Genomic DNA, 13,686 nt, shown 5'->3' on the forward strand with positions numbered 1-13,686 from the left:
TGCCCTTCCTGCCTTGGAGCCAGTGGACTATGAACTGAAACCATGAGCCGAAATAAACTTCTCCTCCTTTCAGTTGTGAGTATTTGGTATTTTGTCCAGTGATGAGACAGTGACATATATATATATATATATATATATATATATATATATATATGCCTAATTTCTGACAGATGCATGGAACAAATTTATTTAGTTAAGAATATCTAGAAATTGATGATAAAAATATGTTATTGGATTTATGGATTCTCCTCCTTTATTGATCTTTTTAAAGGAAATAAATAATATAAAGAGAGCACTGACTCTGAGGTAGGAACCCAAATATTCCAGTATTACTTTTATCATGGTTTGAAAAAGTTTGAAATGTTCTCACCCCTCCCCTCCCCAGATTTTACTTGGATTCCTTACCTACTTAGCTCTCAGGTTTGCTCTTCAATGTTGAAATAGAATCAGACCAAGATGGAAGAGGAGGTTGCCTTTCCAGGGACACAGATATTGTCTAAAAGCTGATTTGGACAAGACGTAACATTGTTCAAGAAGTGAAAGGGAATGTAGCACTTTTAAGCTCAGCCTGATACATTTAAAGAATTTTAACAATTGAGATATAAGTCTTGTGCCATATTGAGATATAAATCTTATACCATAAAATACAACCTTGAAAAATTTTTTTTGATTAGTACATGTTTGCAGTACAGAATCATTCATTCTCAGGAGCTGGTATCCTTTGAAGTGTGCAATTTGGTGGTTTTTAGTACATTCACAAAGTTTTGCAACTATAACACTATCTAATTCTAGAACATGTCCATGAGCCCTTGAAGAAATTCAGTCATTCCCCATTCCTCTCCTAGTCTAAGGAAAGCATGGCTCTATTTTCTGTGCATTTGCCTATTCTGAATATATTTCATACAAGTACAATCAATCTGTGGAATTTACTTACATTTCACATGAATAGAATGAAATTCATATAACAGTCTTTTGTGACTGGTTTCTTTCATTTAACAGAATCTTTAAAAAAGTTTATTCATGTTGTAGCTTGAACCACTACTTAATTTCTTTGTGTGGTTGAACACTGTTCCATTGAGTGTATATAAGATATTTGTTTATCCATTCATCCATCGATGGGTGCAAGAGTCCTTTCCAATATTGCACTACTATGAACACATAATTTTTTATGTTTTAATCAGGAAGGTAGGGGAGGTCTAGTTTCTCCATGTCATTGTCAGTACTTGGTATTTTCAACTTTTCTTTTTAGATTTTTTTTCTTTTTTTTCCAGTACTGAGGATCAAACTCAGGACCTTGAGCTTGTGAGGCAGGCACAGTGCCACTGAGCTAAATCCCTAGCCCTGTACTTTTCTGTTTATAATAGCCATTCTTTATACTATGGAAATGAAATGTTTTTCATTTGGATTTCCTTAATGAGCTAGTTATGTTGATGTTGCTTTTACGTGTATGTTGTACATTTGCATATCTTCATTGAAGAAATGTCTAGCCAAGTTTTTTCTCAGTTTTTACTTGGGTAATTTGTCTTTTCCTTGTTGAGTTATAAGAACTCTTCTCATGTTCTGGGTACAGTTCTTGTGACAGCTGCCTGAGTTTGGTAGGAAATACTTCCTTTTCTTTTTGCTTTTGGAAGTTTCTGAAGAACTGATGATGATTATTCTTTAAACATATGTAGAACTCAGCAGTCAAGCCACCTGGATCTCGGATTTTCTTTGTTCATGGTATTATGATACTTCACTCAGTGTCTTTATTGTCCATTCAGAGTACATCTTTCCAGAGTCAGGAGAGTGGTTTGTTTTTCTATAAATACATCCATTTCATTGGCATAATTGTTTGAAGTATTCTTTATAAACCTTTTTCTTCTGTAGAATAGGTAATAAGTACCCTCTTTCAAGTAATTTCAGTCTTCCCTCCTTTTCATTGGTTAGCCTACCTAAAAATTTGTCAATTTTGATCTTTTTAATGACTCACCTTTTGGTTTTCTTATTTTCTCCAATGTTTTTCTATTGTATATTTCATTAATTTCCATTTTGATCTTTATTGTTTAGTTTCTTTTGCTTGTGGTAGGTTTAGTTTGCTTCTCTTTTACCAGTATTTTAAGGTAAAAATGTTGGGTTATGGTTTGAGAAACTTCTTCCTTTTTAATTTAAGGATATAAAGCTGGAAATTATCCTCTGACTACTGCTTTAGCTACACCCCGTAAGTTTTTAAATACTGTGTATTTGAAATGAATTTATTTGAAAATATTTTCCAACTGCCTTTTAATTTCTGTCTTTGGTTTTGGAAAGTTTGTTTATATATGTGTAGTGGTAGAGCGCTTTCCATTTATACTAGTTGAAATTCATTAAAATTCTTGTTCAATGTTCATGTTGATATTTTAAAAATTAAAATCAAGTTTGTGACAATTACATATTTCAATACTCTTTCTGCTCATTTCTCTTCCCTTTCTCTGGAATTCCTTTCTATTTGCATTGGTATCCTTAGGAAGATACGACAGTTCTTTGAAGCTCTCTTAATTTTCATCTTTTTTTCTGGTTTTCCTTGGTTTTTCATCAGTCTGTCACAAGAGGATGCTTTATTTCCTTTTTCTGCCATTTTCACTGACATCACTCACTAAACTCAGCTTTGATTATTAAAAATGTATAATTAGTTACAAATGATATAGATCACTATATCACTGCACTACTGCTTGTATGAAGCCACAGTTTTAGAGCCCATGTTCATGAAGTCCCAGTATTTGAAACACTTCAGTAAGATGATAAATGAGTCCCATAATTGAAACACTTGGTCAAAATCGGCGAACTAGAGACTTGCGTACCACATGCTCAGCATGTCATCGTTTTTGCATACTTCTCCTCTGACCTCTCCAGGAAGGTTGCATTGGAATGACACAGGTTTAGGATGCCAGGAAGTTATTATCCTAGCCCCGCACAAACATGGTGAGACTCAGAACTCTGAGACAGCACTGCAGGTCAAGATTCTTCTGAGATTTGATCGCCACTTCCATTATTACCTGACCCAAGATAGGACAGGGAGTTTTAAATTGTTTGCTGATTTACTCATAAATGAAAACATTCATACACACACACACACACACACACACAGAGGAAGAGAGAGACAGAGAGATGAAAATAAACAGCAGATATCTTTAGGTAGGAAAATAAAAATATACTCTCATAGGTTTTTCAGTTCTAACATAAAATCTAATATTATTCCAGCTGTCAAATAATTTTGACTTGTTCAAAGAAAGGGATTAACTACCTGGATACAGTCAACTAAATAACACACCGTGTCTCCACTTTCCCACCCTGCCCCCTCCTGGCGGACACACCTAGTGATTATATGTAACATTTTTTTTCCCATTCGGTCTTCTGTATCAGTTGCTGAGAAAGGGGAAAAACTGAGCTTACCACTTGGGGAATGGCATCATTCTTGTTAGGTGATTTGGCTTAAACCCCAATTTTTTAAGCAGCAAATCTGACAGAGGCTCAGGAAAAGGCTGTGCCTGGACTCATCCTGACACTCATGGCCACACCTGATTTCAGTGTATGTTCCAGGTATGTGTCAAGTGTGGCATGGAGAGGTGACTGCAGTTAAAATCATGAATTATGTTCCCAGCTTTCTCTTTGGTGCATTATTTTCTCTTTTTTTGAACTTCCCTGTGACTGAGCATTACTCTCCTTTTATATTAAAACTATTTTCAGGAAAAAATGATAAATCCATCAACCTCACAAAAGAAGTGAAGGATCAGATGATACAAATACATCTTTCATGAATGGTTTAAGTTTAAACAAGAAGTAAACCTTGGTCTGCTAATAGATTTGGTGCACAAGAATGTCAGGCCAGAGAAAATGTGTCCCTCCCATTACTGTGGACCCAGGTCCCTTCTAAGGCAGCTATGAGAGCTGGGAGCCTCCTGTCTGCATGAATTCTTCCCACACTCTGCTTCCCAAAGAGCAGCATGTGGCTTACTTCAGGCACCGTGTCAGCCAGTCAAGCAATCCTCAATGTCTTCAGGACCATTGCCCTGTCTTCACACCATTACAAGGTATGTGCATATGTTTATGATGAACGCCCTTATTCTTACTTTATTAAACCTTACTCAGTTCTAATTCAATAACCTGCATGTAAGACCACTTCTTTTCTTCTGAAGTGATTTATTTCCTCAGCCACAGTTATCTCTTTGTTGCTATTTCTATAATTCTCTTGAATCAACTCTGCTATTTCTTAATTTCCAGAAATTTTATCTCTTTCTATCATTTACTCCATCCTGCATGCTACCTTGCACTATATTAGCCTTATCTTAAAATTGTGATAGAGAATGTCATGTAATACATTGGCTTTTCCACTAAATATTGATATAGTTTATTATTTGTATCTTTAATAATAACCTGTAGTTTTTCAGTTTAGTCCTATAATTTGTTTCCAAGTCTTTGAATCACTTTATTTCTCTTAATTCCAACAGACTATTTTCCTAGTTGACCTATGAAACTTTTCATACCCAGAAAAGGCCATCTGACATGAAGTCTCTCACTATTTCTTGGGTACAATTGTGTATTTTTCATACTTACTCTTTGTTCTCTCCTCCTTTCCTTCCTATTTAGAGAAATAAAAGCAGCTTGTTTCTAATTTTAACAACTACAGCTTGACCAAATGCATTCATGTTTCCTGTGGAATTTTGATAAATCTCCTCCTATATACATCCGACTCCTTGCATTCTGTCTTTTATTTTCATTCCACTTTGCTCTGTTATGTTCGTGTGTTCCTTTAAAACCTTGACATATATTCATTTCAAAGCCCATCTGTCAATCCCATCGGCTCTGTCATTTCTAACCATGTTTTTATTCACTGAGTTTCTGCCGGTTATCAACACTAGTTTCCTGTCTCTTCATATTTAGTGTTTTAAAATTAAGTGCTGTGCACTGTGAATGCCACATTTTAATGTCTAGATTTTGTTATCTTTTAAAGGAGTACTGAACTGTTTTGGCAGTCAGTCAGTTTCCCTTTGCATCAGCTCGATTCCTTCAAGTCTCCTTAGGTGCTCTGTTGAGGCAGGTTCAGGGTAACTGTGCTTGACACTCTAGCTCAGTGTCAGGCCTTAACATTTCCAGCTCTCTTCTGAAAGCCTTTGTATTTCAGAGAGACTGTTCTACATGCAGGCTGGTCAGAGGTTGACTGTGAACACTCCAGTGATTGTTCACAGTGGTGGATTAACTAATGGTCAACTTGGAACACCCAGCTGAACTGAATCAGTGTGGTTCTGGGTATGGAAGACCCACCTGAGGATTGTTGCCAATGGCATAAAAAGAGAACTGTACTAATAAAATTAATTTTAAAAAAAGAAAATGTAGAGTATTTTTTATTAAATGGAGTATTATTCAGCCATAAAGAAGAGAACTGGAGGAGAAGATTATTTGCTGTTGATTTTTTTGGAGAAGCTTGCCGTGGCTTGTTTTCCTGATATGAGCTCAGCTATTCTCACATCATCAGAGGAGCTCAGGTCCTCACTGTCGCTGGGAATAGCTGCTGTTTTTGTCAGGGGAGCCCTGATCTTCGCCTTGAGCCTTGCTTCCTGGCTTCAGTTCAGATCCCTTAGCCTGGTAGCACAAATCCTTCACCCTGGTGGTGCAGACTTTCTATCTTCTACCACTGGCCTTTGGGCCTTTCTGGAGCAGATTTTCGTTATGGACTTGCATGGGACACTGCCAGGGGCTCCAGGCCTCTGGCTGGACTCATGGAGAACATTGCCTTGAGCTCTAGGCCTTCAGGTGGACTCCTGCACGATATTGTTGTGGGATTCAGGCCCTCAGCTGGGTTCTTCAGGTCTCTAGTGTGAGATAGATCTCTTGGACTCCTCTGTCTTTGACATTTGGGATGAATGTTGTGAAATAATTCTGTAAGTTATGCATCCTGTATTAAATCTATTCCCTTGTGAACCCTGACTACAACATTTACTTTTTGCTTCCTAATAGCTTTTCTTTCCCCCATACTTTTGTTTAGTCCCAAGAAATCATACTTCCTGGATGCACAGCTTTGTATCCAGCTAAAGCTTTCTCTGTATTGCTCACCCTTTTCCAGTACGTTATGCAAATACCGGTTGTGCCAGATTCATTGCTGTCCAGTCTTTTTCCTCCACTTGGTGAGGCTGTAATGTTCCATTTTGGTCTCTCTCCTTCTGCTATAAATCTTTATGGTGTTGAATGTTTCTATCCATGAACATGGTATATATCTCCATTTGCTAAGTTCTCTTTAATATGTTTAGTATTTCCCAAAAGTTTATGCATCTCTTATTAGAATTATTCATTGGCATTTTCATAGTTATTTTATATTGAATTCTTATTTTTTTACATTTCATTTTTTAAACAAGTTAAAATTCATAGAACACTTTAAAGTTACAAAAAATAACAAAATAGTAAAAATAAATCCTATACAACCCAGACTTGACAATTTTAGGCACTTTCTCATATTTATATTTATCATATTTATCTGTATGTTGATATACAGATCTAGCTCAAAATTTCTTTGAAACATTTGAGAGCAAATTGCATATAGCACATATATATTTATTACATAAAATTAAACATGTATTCTTAACAATATCTTCAAAAATATTTACAGTTTATAATATTCAGAAATAAACTTAATATTTTAGTTGAATTATAGTCTATATTATAGTTTTGGCTCCTGTAGCAATAATTTTTCTTTATGGCAATGACATTTTCCAGCATACAATGTAGTCAAAAGTTGTGTATGTTATTGTTGTATCTCTTCAGTATATTTTTATTGAGAATTGTTAATTGTTCATGCCACTGACAATTTTCAAGAACACATGGCAGATATTTAATAAAGCAAAGCTCAACTTGGATTTTTCTGAAGTTTCCTTATGATTAGGTCTAGGTAATAGTTTTTTTTTATGACATTGTGTTATTGTTATATGATTCTCCAAGATACATATAATAATCCTTTACGCCTTTCTGATGTTAATTTTGATTACTTGTGAAAAGCTTTTTATGACTTCTTCACTGCTTATTTACTACTTTTATTTCTATGATTAGTAAGTAATAAACTGTTGTTAATTTACAAATGAAATGGAACCACTTTTTCTTCCAATTTTTCACTTGCATTTATATTTTTTTTCTTTTTCTTAGATTACTGCAAAAGATACATAAATAAGGATATTAGTGACAAGCATGCCTGTCCTGTTACGGTTTGAAAACATCTCTCCCTCTCTTCTTCTCCCTCCCTCCCTCCCTTCCTTCTTTTCCTTTTCTTCCTTTCCCCTGCATTTTCTAATTTATGAATTTATTTAGTTTTTAATGAGTCTACATTGTTAAGTATATTTTCTGGGAAAGCACATTTCACCTAAGTTTCTGTTTTTTCAGATTTGTACCATGGATGCCACATGGGGCTTTAAGTAGCAGTCCTCTGTATCCTGGCCTGCAGAAGCACACAGAATGTCAGGCTCTCTTCTAGACAGACTTCTTGGAACTTCTAGCCACAGTTGGCAATAAGGAGCTGTCTCTTCCGCTGGTATCATTCACTGGAGATTTTACAGGATCACGGAGTCCAGCTTTATGACTGGGACTGGGGCTCGCTGGTTTGGTGCTAGGAAGGTGACTAAAGTCAATACATATTAAAGTGGCCCCAAACCACTATATTTTTATGATTGTAAAGAAACCTCAGCAATAGAGATGCATTTTAAGACCCCTCCAACAATTACTAAAGCTGCTGTAGAACTTCTGCCAAGGCCAGATGGAAAAGGCTGTGTTGCTGGCAGTCCACACTGAGCATGGGTTCATGCCCGTGGAGCAGGTGCACTGTTGGTCTAAGGCCCCAGGGTTCCTCTGCATCAGATGAAGCCACTCTGTCCTCCTGTCTGGATTCTAGAGTGATGCTGTCCTGTATGTGCAGGTGTGCTCACATCTGTCAGTAGGCTCAGGAACTTCAGTGAGGGCTCTTGCTCCACAGCAAAACGACTTCAGGGAAAGAGGTGAGGAATGATTTGCTGGCTAAGCCCTTCTCCAAGGCACAGCCCCTCACAAACCAAAGGTCCCTGCTTGGAAGTAAACCCATGCTCAACTGAGGTGCTCGATGGCATGAAACCATCTCAGAAGGCGAAGTGACAATGCAAGAAGCTGATGTCACTTGTATTGGCCTTGAAACACTTTTCCTATGGGCTACATTTCCTGCCTTATCCATGTAAGAAAAAGTCCCACCCTCACCAAATGTCTATTAAACTGAGCTAAGAATAGAACAACATGGAAAAATTTATATCAGTACTGGAAACATATCAGGAAATATAAGGAAACTCAATATGGAGTAACATAAGCAAATTAAGCAAAGAATTTTGTAATTACTAAGACATACATTGATTAGTAAATAAAAACAAACACCACCAATAAAGCCTCCTTAGGAATTCCAGCACTGGACTGCAGAATCAGGATGGGTCAATTTTTATGGGATCAGTACTGATTATACCAAAATGTTTGAAAGGGACTCCATATGCTGGAGACCCATGTAGAGCAAAAACACAATGAAGCACTGATTTGAAGGTTGAAAAACTCTGGGACCTACATTTCCAATTGGAGACATGTTCTGATTCTTGTGTTAATTAACTGGGATACATGTCTAAGAGCATCAAAAGTCATAAAGGATATTAGTTCATCCTGGTAGATTTCTAGGACTGCCATAGCAGACTAATACCAACAACGTTAACTCCGTTCTTGGCTATAGTGTGAAATCAAGGCATTGGCAGAGGACTGATTCCTCTGAAACTGGGCAGAGTTCTTCCCGGCCCCTCTCTCCCTTCAGGTGGTTTGTTGGCAATACTTGGTGCCCATTGGCTCGCAGAACTTTCGACTCTGCTCACTGGCACACGGCACGGTCCTGGCATGGTTGTGTCTCTCACCTCCTGCATAAGGACACTGCTTATGCTGGACTCAAAGCCCACCCTGCTCCAATATGAACTCCTCATAATTACCTTCAACCCTTGTTCCAAAGAAGATGATAACCTGAGCTTCTGAGGGAAAGGGTTGCAGCATGTCATTGGTTCAATCCAGAATAGCCATGTGTCCTTAGAAATACTTGAAAATTTTGTCTTGCCAAGAAAGAAATTAATAATAGCACTGCATTATAGAAGAGGCAGGAAGCACTTAAAGGGAAAGATGTTAAACAATTCAACTTAGTATGGCTAACTGTCAAAGTTTTATGTAAGAGTACAAACATTAAAGTGATGGTTGAAACCAGTGATGTATAATAAAAGAATTCAATTCAAGACAATATCTGCAAAATATTGGAAAGTGTGTTGGAAAGCTGAAGGTATAAAAGCATCCTCAACTTTTCATATTCACTACTGGGGATATTGAATACTATATTTTTTACATAGGCAAGATTTTCCAAATCTATTATTTTTATATTTAAGGTTAACTACAAGTTGGATAAAGACAATAATTTTTAACTTTCAAATCATAAAAGCATATGAAGGTGCAAAGAACACATGATCAATTAGCAACAGATAAAGAAAAATAGGTGAAATAATAACATGAAAAGGAGTAAACATAAATCAGAAGGAAAACTATACTTTAGTGCACCTGTGAGCTCATGAAATAATCACATTCATACTGAAAGCTGCATGTTGAAAAATACATTTGTCTATACACGAGAAGAACAAAAGCCAAGTGATAAGTAGTGTAATGATTTTTAAAAGAGGATGTAAAGTAGAGGAAGCTAGCTGGGGAGTTTGGTGATAATGTAAGAACTTTGGAGCAGACAAAATGGAACTCAATATACAAAGTAGAGAGTTTAGTGGAAATGGCAGAGGCTTGAATTATATTCATAAAATACAATGGATCCTATAATTTAATTACATTGTTTACACACTTTCTGTGTGTGGTACTGGCAAGTGAACCCAGGGCCTTTGGACTGAGCTACATTCCAGGACCTTTTCCAGTTTTTGTTTTGAGACCATGTCTCTCTGAGTCACAAAGTTGTTCAGGCTGGGCTCAAACTTTGAACCCTCTTGCCTTAGCCTCCCAGGTGGCTAGGATTTCAGGCGTGCACCACCACACCTGGCTGATGATGTTCACAGACTTTTATGTGAAAAAATACAGTATCAAGACAAAAATAAAGCTCTTTGAAACATAAAAAGAAATTGACAAAACTCAACTGCGATTTTCTACTCTACCATTCCTCTTATTTCTTTAATGAATAAATAGGCAATAATAAACCAGGAAAGGTAGAATTTGAAAAAATAATCAATAAGTTTGCGTAAATAAGTATACTTAGGATTTTTAATCTAATGAGCCAAAAGTACACTTACTATACAAATATATATATATATATACACATATGAAATATTTATAAAAATAATGACAGTTCTTAGTAAGTTATTTAAGGGTTTTTTTTGTTGTTGTTGTACTAGAGGTTGAATTCAAGCCTCATACATGACAAGCAAACACTCGAGTACTGAGCTACATCCTCAGGCTTTGAAAAATTATTTTAAAAACTTTGAAACAAAGTCTTGCTAAATTGCCCAGGCTGGCCTCAAACTTGCATTCCTCTTGCCCCAGCTCTGAGCAGCTGGGATCGCAGGTATGTGCCTCCTCCATTGTTCCTTTTGCTCAAAGTGGCTTTGATTATTCTGGATTTTTATGGTTCAAAGTTCTTAATGCATTTTTAAAATACAGAAATATCACTGGCAAAATTCAATGGCAAATGAAAAAGTATTTAGATATTAATACCAAAAGTTTACCCAGCCTTAAACAAAATCCAAACCATTAGAAATTTCAACAGTAAAAACCCCATCAGTGGTTGTATCTATCATATGTAAATACTAAGTTAAAGACAAACTCCCTTTCCACATTATTTATGAAATAAATTCTAAACTATACTAACTCGGCTGGGGGTTTAGTTCAGTGGTTCCACTGCCTGCCTCACAAGTTCAAAGACCCGAGTTCGATCCCTGGTACAAAAACAACAACAACAACAACAAAAAAAATAAACTATACTAACTCTTCAACCTAATTAGTGTAAGATGCATGCTTTAATCTTTTTAGTTTTTAAAGGAATAAATATAAATTAATATTACAGAGACAACCAAAAAATGCATACACACTTCAGGAAAAGAAAAATGGTATGATGTTTTTTCCACAGATAGTGTTACCCTCATATGGGGGACCCTAGAGGATGTCACGTATCACAGAAAACCCACTACACTGCCGGCCCCTTGGGAAGAAACTGAAAATGCATGTGCAGCAATCTCAATGGCCAAGGGCACCCGAGCAGCAGTTCACCGTACTAATAAATGCTGGAAGCCGATTCCCACAACTTTGAGCTCCTCTTATAATTGTAGAGGCCAAAGACAACTTGTATCAATCTCATGGCGTCTCAATAAATTTAGTATTATAATATTTATATAGGTTTTTTTTCCTGAAGTGTATACATTTTTTGGCAGATTTTGTATTCATTGCAAGAATTAACAAAATAATGTCCACTAAAAGAAATAAGGTGATAAGAATTTAAATTGTAAAACAAAAATAATTAATTTGAAAGAGAAACAGAAATATGAATAAAACAACCCAAATTCATACTTTGGCCCAGATTTGAGGGGGCATCATAGGCATAGATCATTAATTCACCTACAGTGTGGTAAAGACACTCACCCTGGTTTCCTGTCCCTGGAGATGCTGGTTTATGTGGTCAGAGTTGAAATGTTCATTATTTGTAATAAAGAGTTGATGCTGTTATTCAAATGGCAGTAACTATGGAGCTCCTACAAAAGGAAAAAAATGTCAGTGTACCTATCAATATTCATCCTAAATATCTTACATTATTTTCCCTATACTGTTTTCAAATGTGTTCTCTCTCTTTCTCTCTCTCTCTCTCTCTCTCTCTCTCTCTCTCCTGAAGAATGAAACCAGGGCCTTCCCCATGTTTAGCACATGCTGTACCACTGAGCCACAGTCCCAGTTCTAAATTCTTTATATTAATGGTACATTTATAAAACCAAACCCATTTAATAAGTAAATACCACAGGACTGTCAGAAAATCCAAAACACAACCTTAATTCATGGTGACATCTAGTGATGTTTTACTGAAGTGAAAACATTATTAGAATTCACAACTGGAAAATCATATTTTACATTTTATTTTTTACTATAGTAACTCTTGTATTTGAGCATGCAAGGATCATTTTATTCACTGTTGCATTATTTAGCTGTGATCATCAATTTAGTAATACACTTGAAGTGTGTCATAAATTTTTAAAAATCTAATTTACTAAACCTTACTTGTGTATTAACTAGTCTTTCCACTACAGAAATATGTTACAGTCGGCCAGAAAGATGAATGAATTCTGCATCAGCACCAGCAGATTCTGCCTGCTCGGTCCCTCTGGCCTGATGTTCCTGGCCCGGCAGTTGGTGGCTCAGGTCTCCTCCCTGTTGTTCTGTTTTAGTAACTTCACAGCCTTCGTTAGCAATGCGTGCTGTAACAACATCTAGGCCACATGTGGCTCAAGGGCATTGTTCTGCATTAAGTCCACCTCTGTGCTTTCCTTTAATAATCGGGACACAACAATCAAAGCAGCACCTTGCATGAGGAGTTCTCCTAATGTCAGTTTAGGGTCTCAGCTGAGGACGCTGACCTCCTCCAGTTTGATAATGCTTATAGAGGTGTATTCTCATGGCAAGAGAGAAGTTTGCTTTACAACTGGTTGCTCGAGCATGTCAGGGATGAGGTCAATTACTCATACTTTAACATGTAGACTTGCCTGCTCAAGTTGTGTCTTTACATTTTCTTTTAGTGACAAAACAGTTGTAAACAGAAATATTCATTCAAATAATGAGTTATAAGACAGTTTTCACTTAAAAGATGATTCAGAATACATTAACACTAATTTTGGGGGCTTAGAAAGACAATTAGCACACAACATTTAAAAGTTCTCAGCAAACCTGTGGTTCCTTGACAGTGTATCCATCGATGTCCAATGGTTCAAGGTGAAGAACTGCACATTAGCCATCTGGATCAGCATAGACAATAACCAGAGACATTCCTGGACTCCCTGGCCCTTTCTGGGCTCATCCTCAGGTGAGCTTCAAGTTTCAAATACATCTGTTTCTGGTTCTTCATTCTGACAGCACATTCCAACTCACCTCAACTGACCAAAATCAGTGCCGCAGCTAACTACCCCTGCCTTTCAGGATCCGCTTTTGTGGGTTTCCTCTTACTTCCACTTTTCCTGATCTGATAATATTAAGTTGTTCAATTAGTCTACAAAGATTGAGGTTTTGTTATGTACCAGGCCTCATTCAAAGAGGCATGAAGACAGCTGGAAAAGAAGTACGAATATAAATAAACAAACAAACACTATGATAGCACAAACATGATGGCATATGGGAAGACAACTAGGAAAAAATATTTTAAAGCATTTTAAGACAACATTGTTTATGTTACAATTTGTGCAACATCTAATTCCCGATGAGATATCTATTATTTTATACTTTCCATGTTCTTTATCTGATACTATCTTTTGTAATAAAAAATTTTGGTTCTACATTTTACCCATTGTCAATCATAATGGGTCCTTATCTAGATAGGGTTGTTTTTCCTTCCTAAAATTAATTAATTTTAGTCAACAAATATGAAATTTCAGGTAGGATTTCTTATCAGGTTTCTCAAATATTATAGTA

This window comes from Heterocephalus glaber, unplaced genomic scaffold (assembly GCF_053883595.1).
Source record: "Heterocephalus glaber isolate CG9 unplaced genomic scaffold, H.glaber_assembly_v1.0 deba00001610, whole genome shotgun sequence".
Lineage (NCBI taxonomy): Eukaryota > Metazoa > Chordata > Mammalia > Rodentia > Bathyergidae > Heterocephalus > Heterocephalus glaber.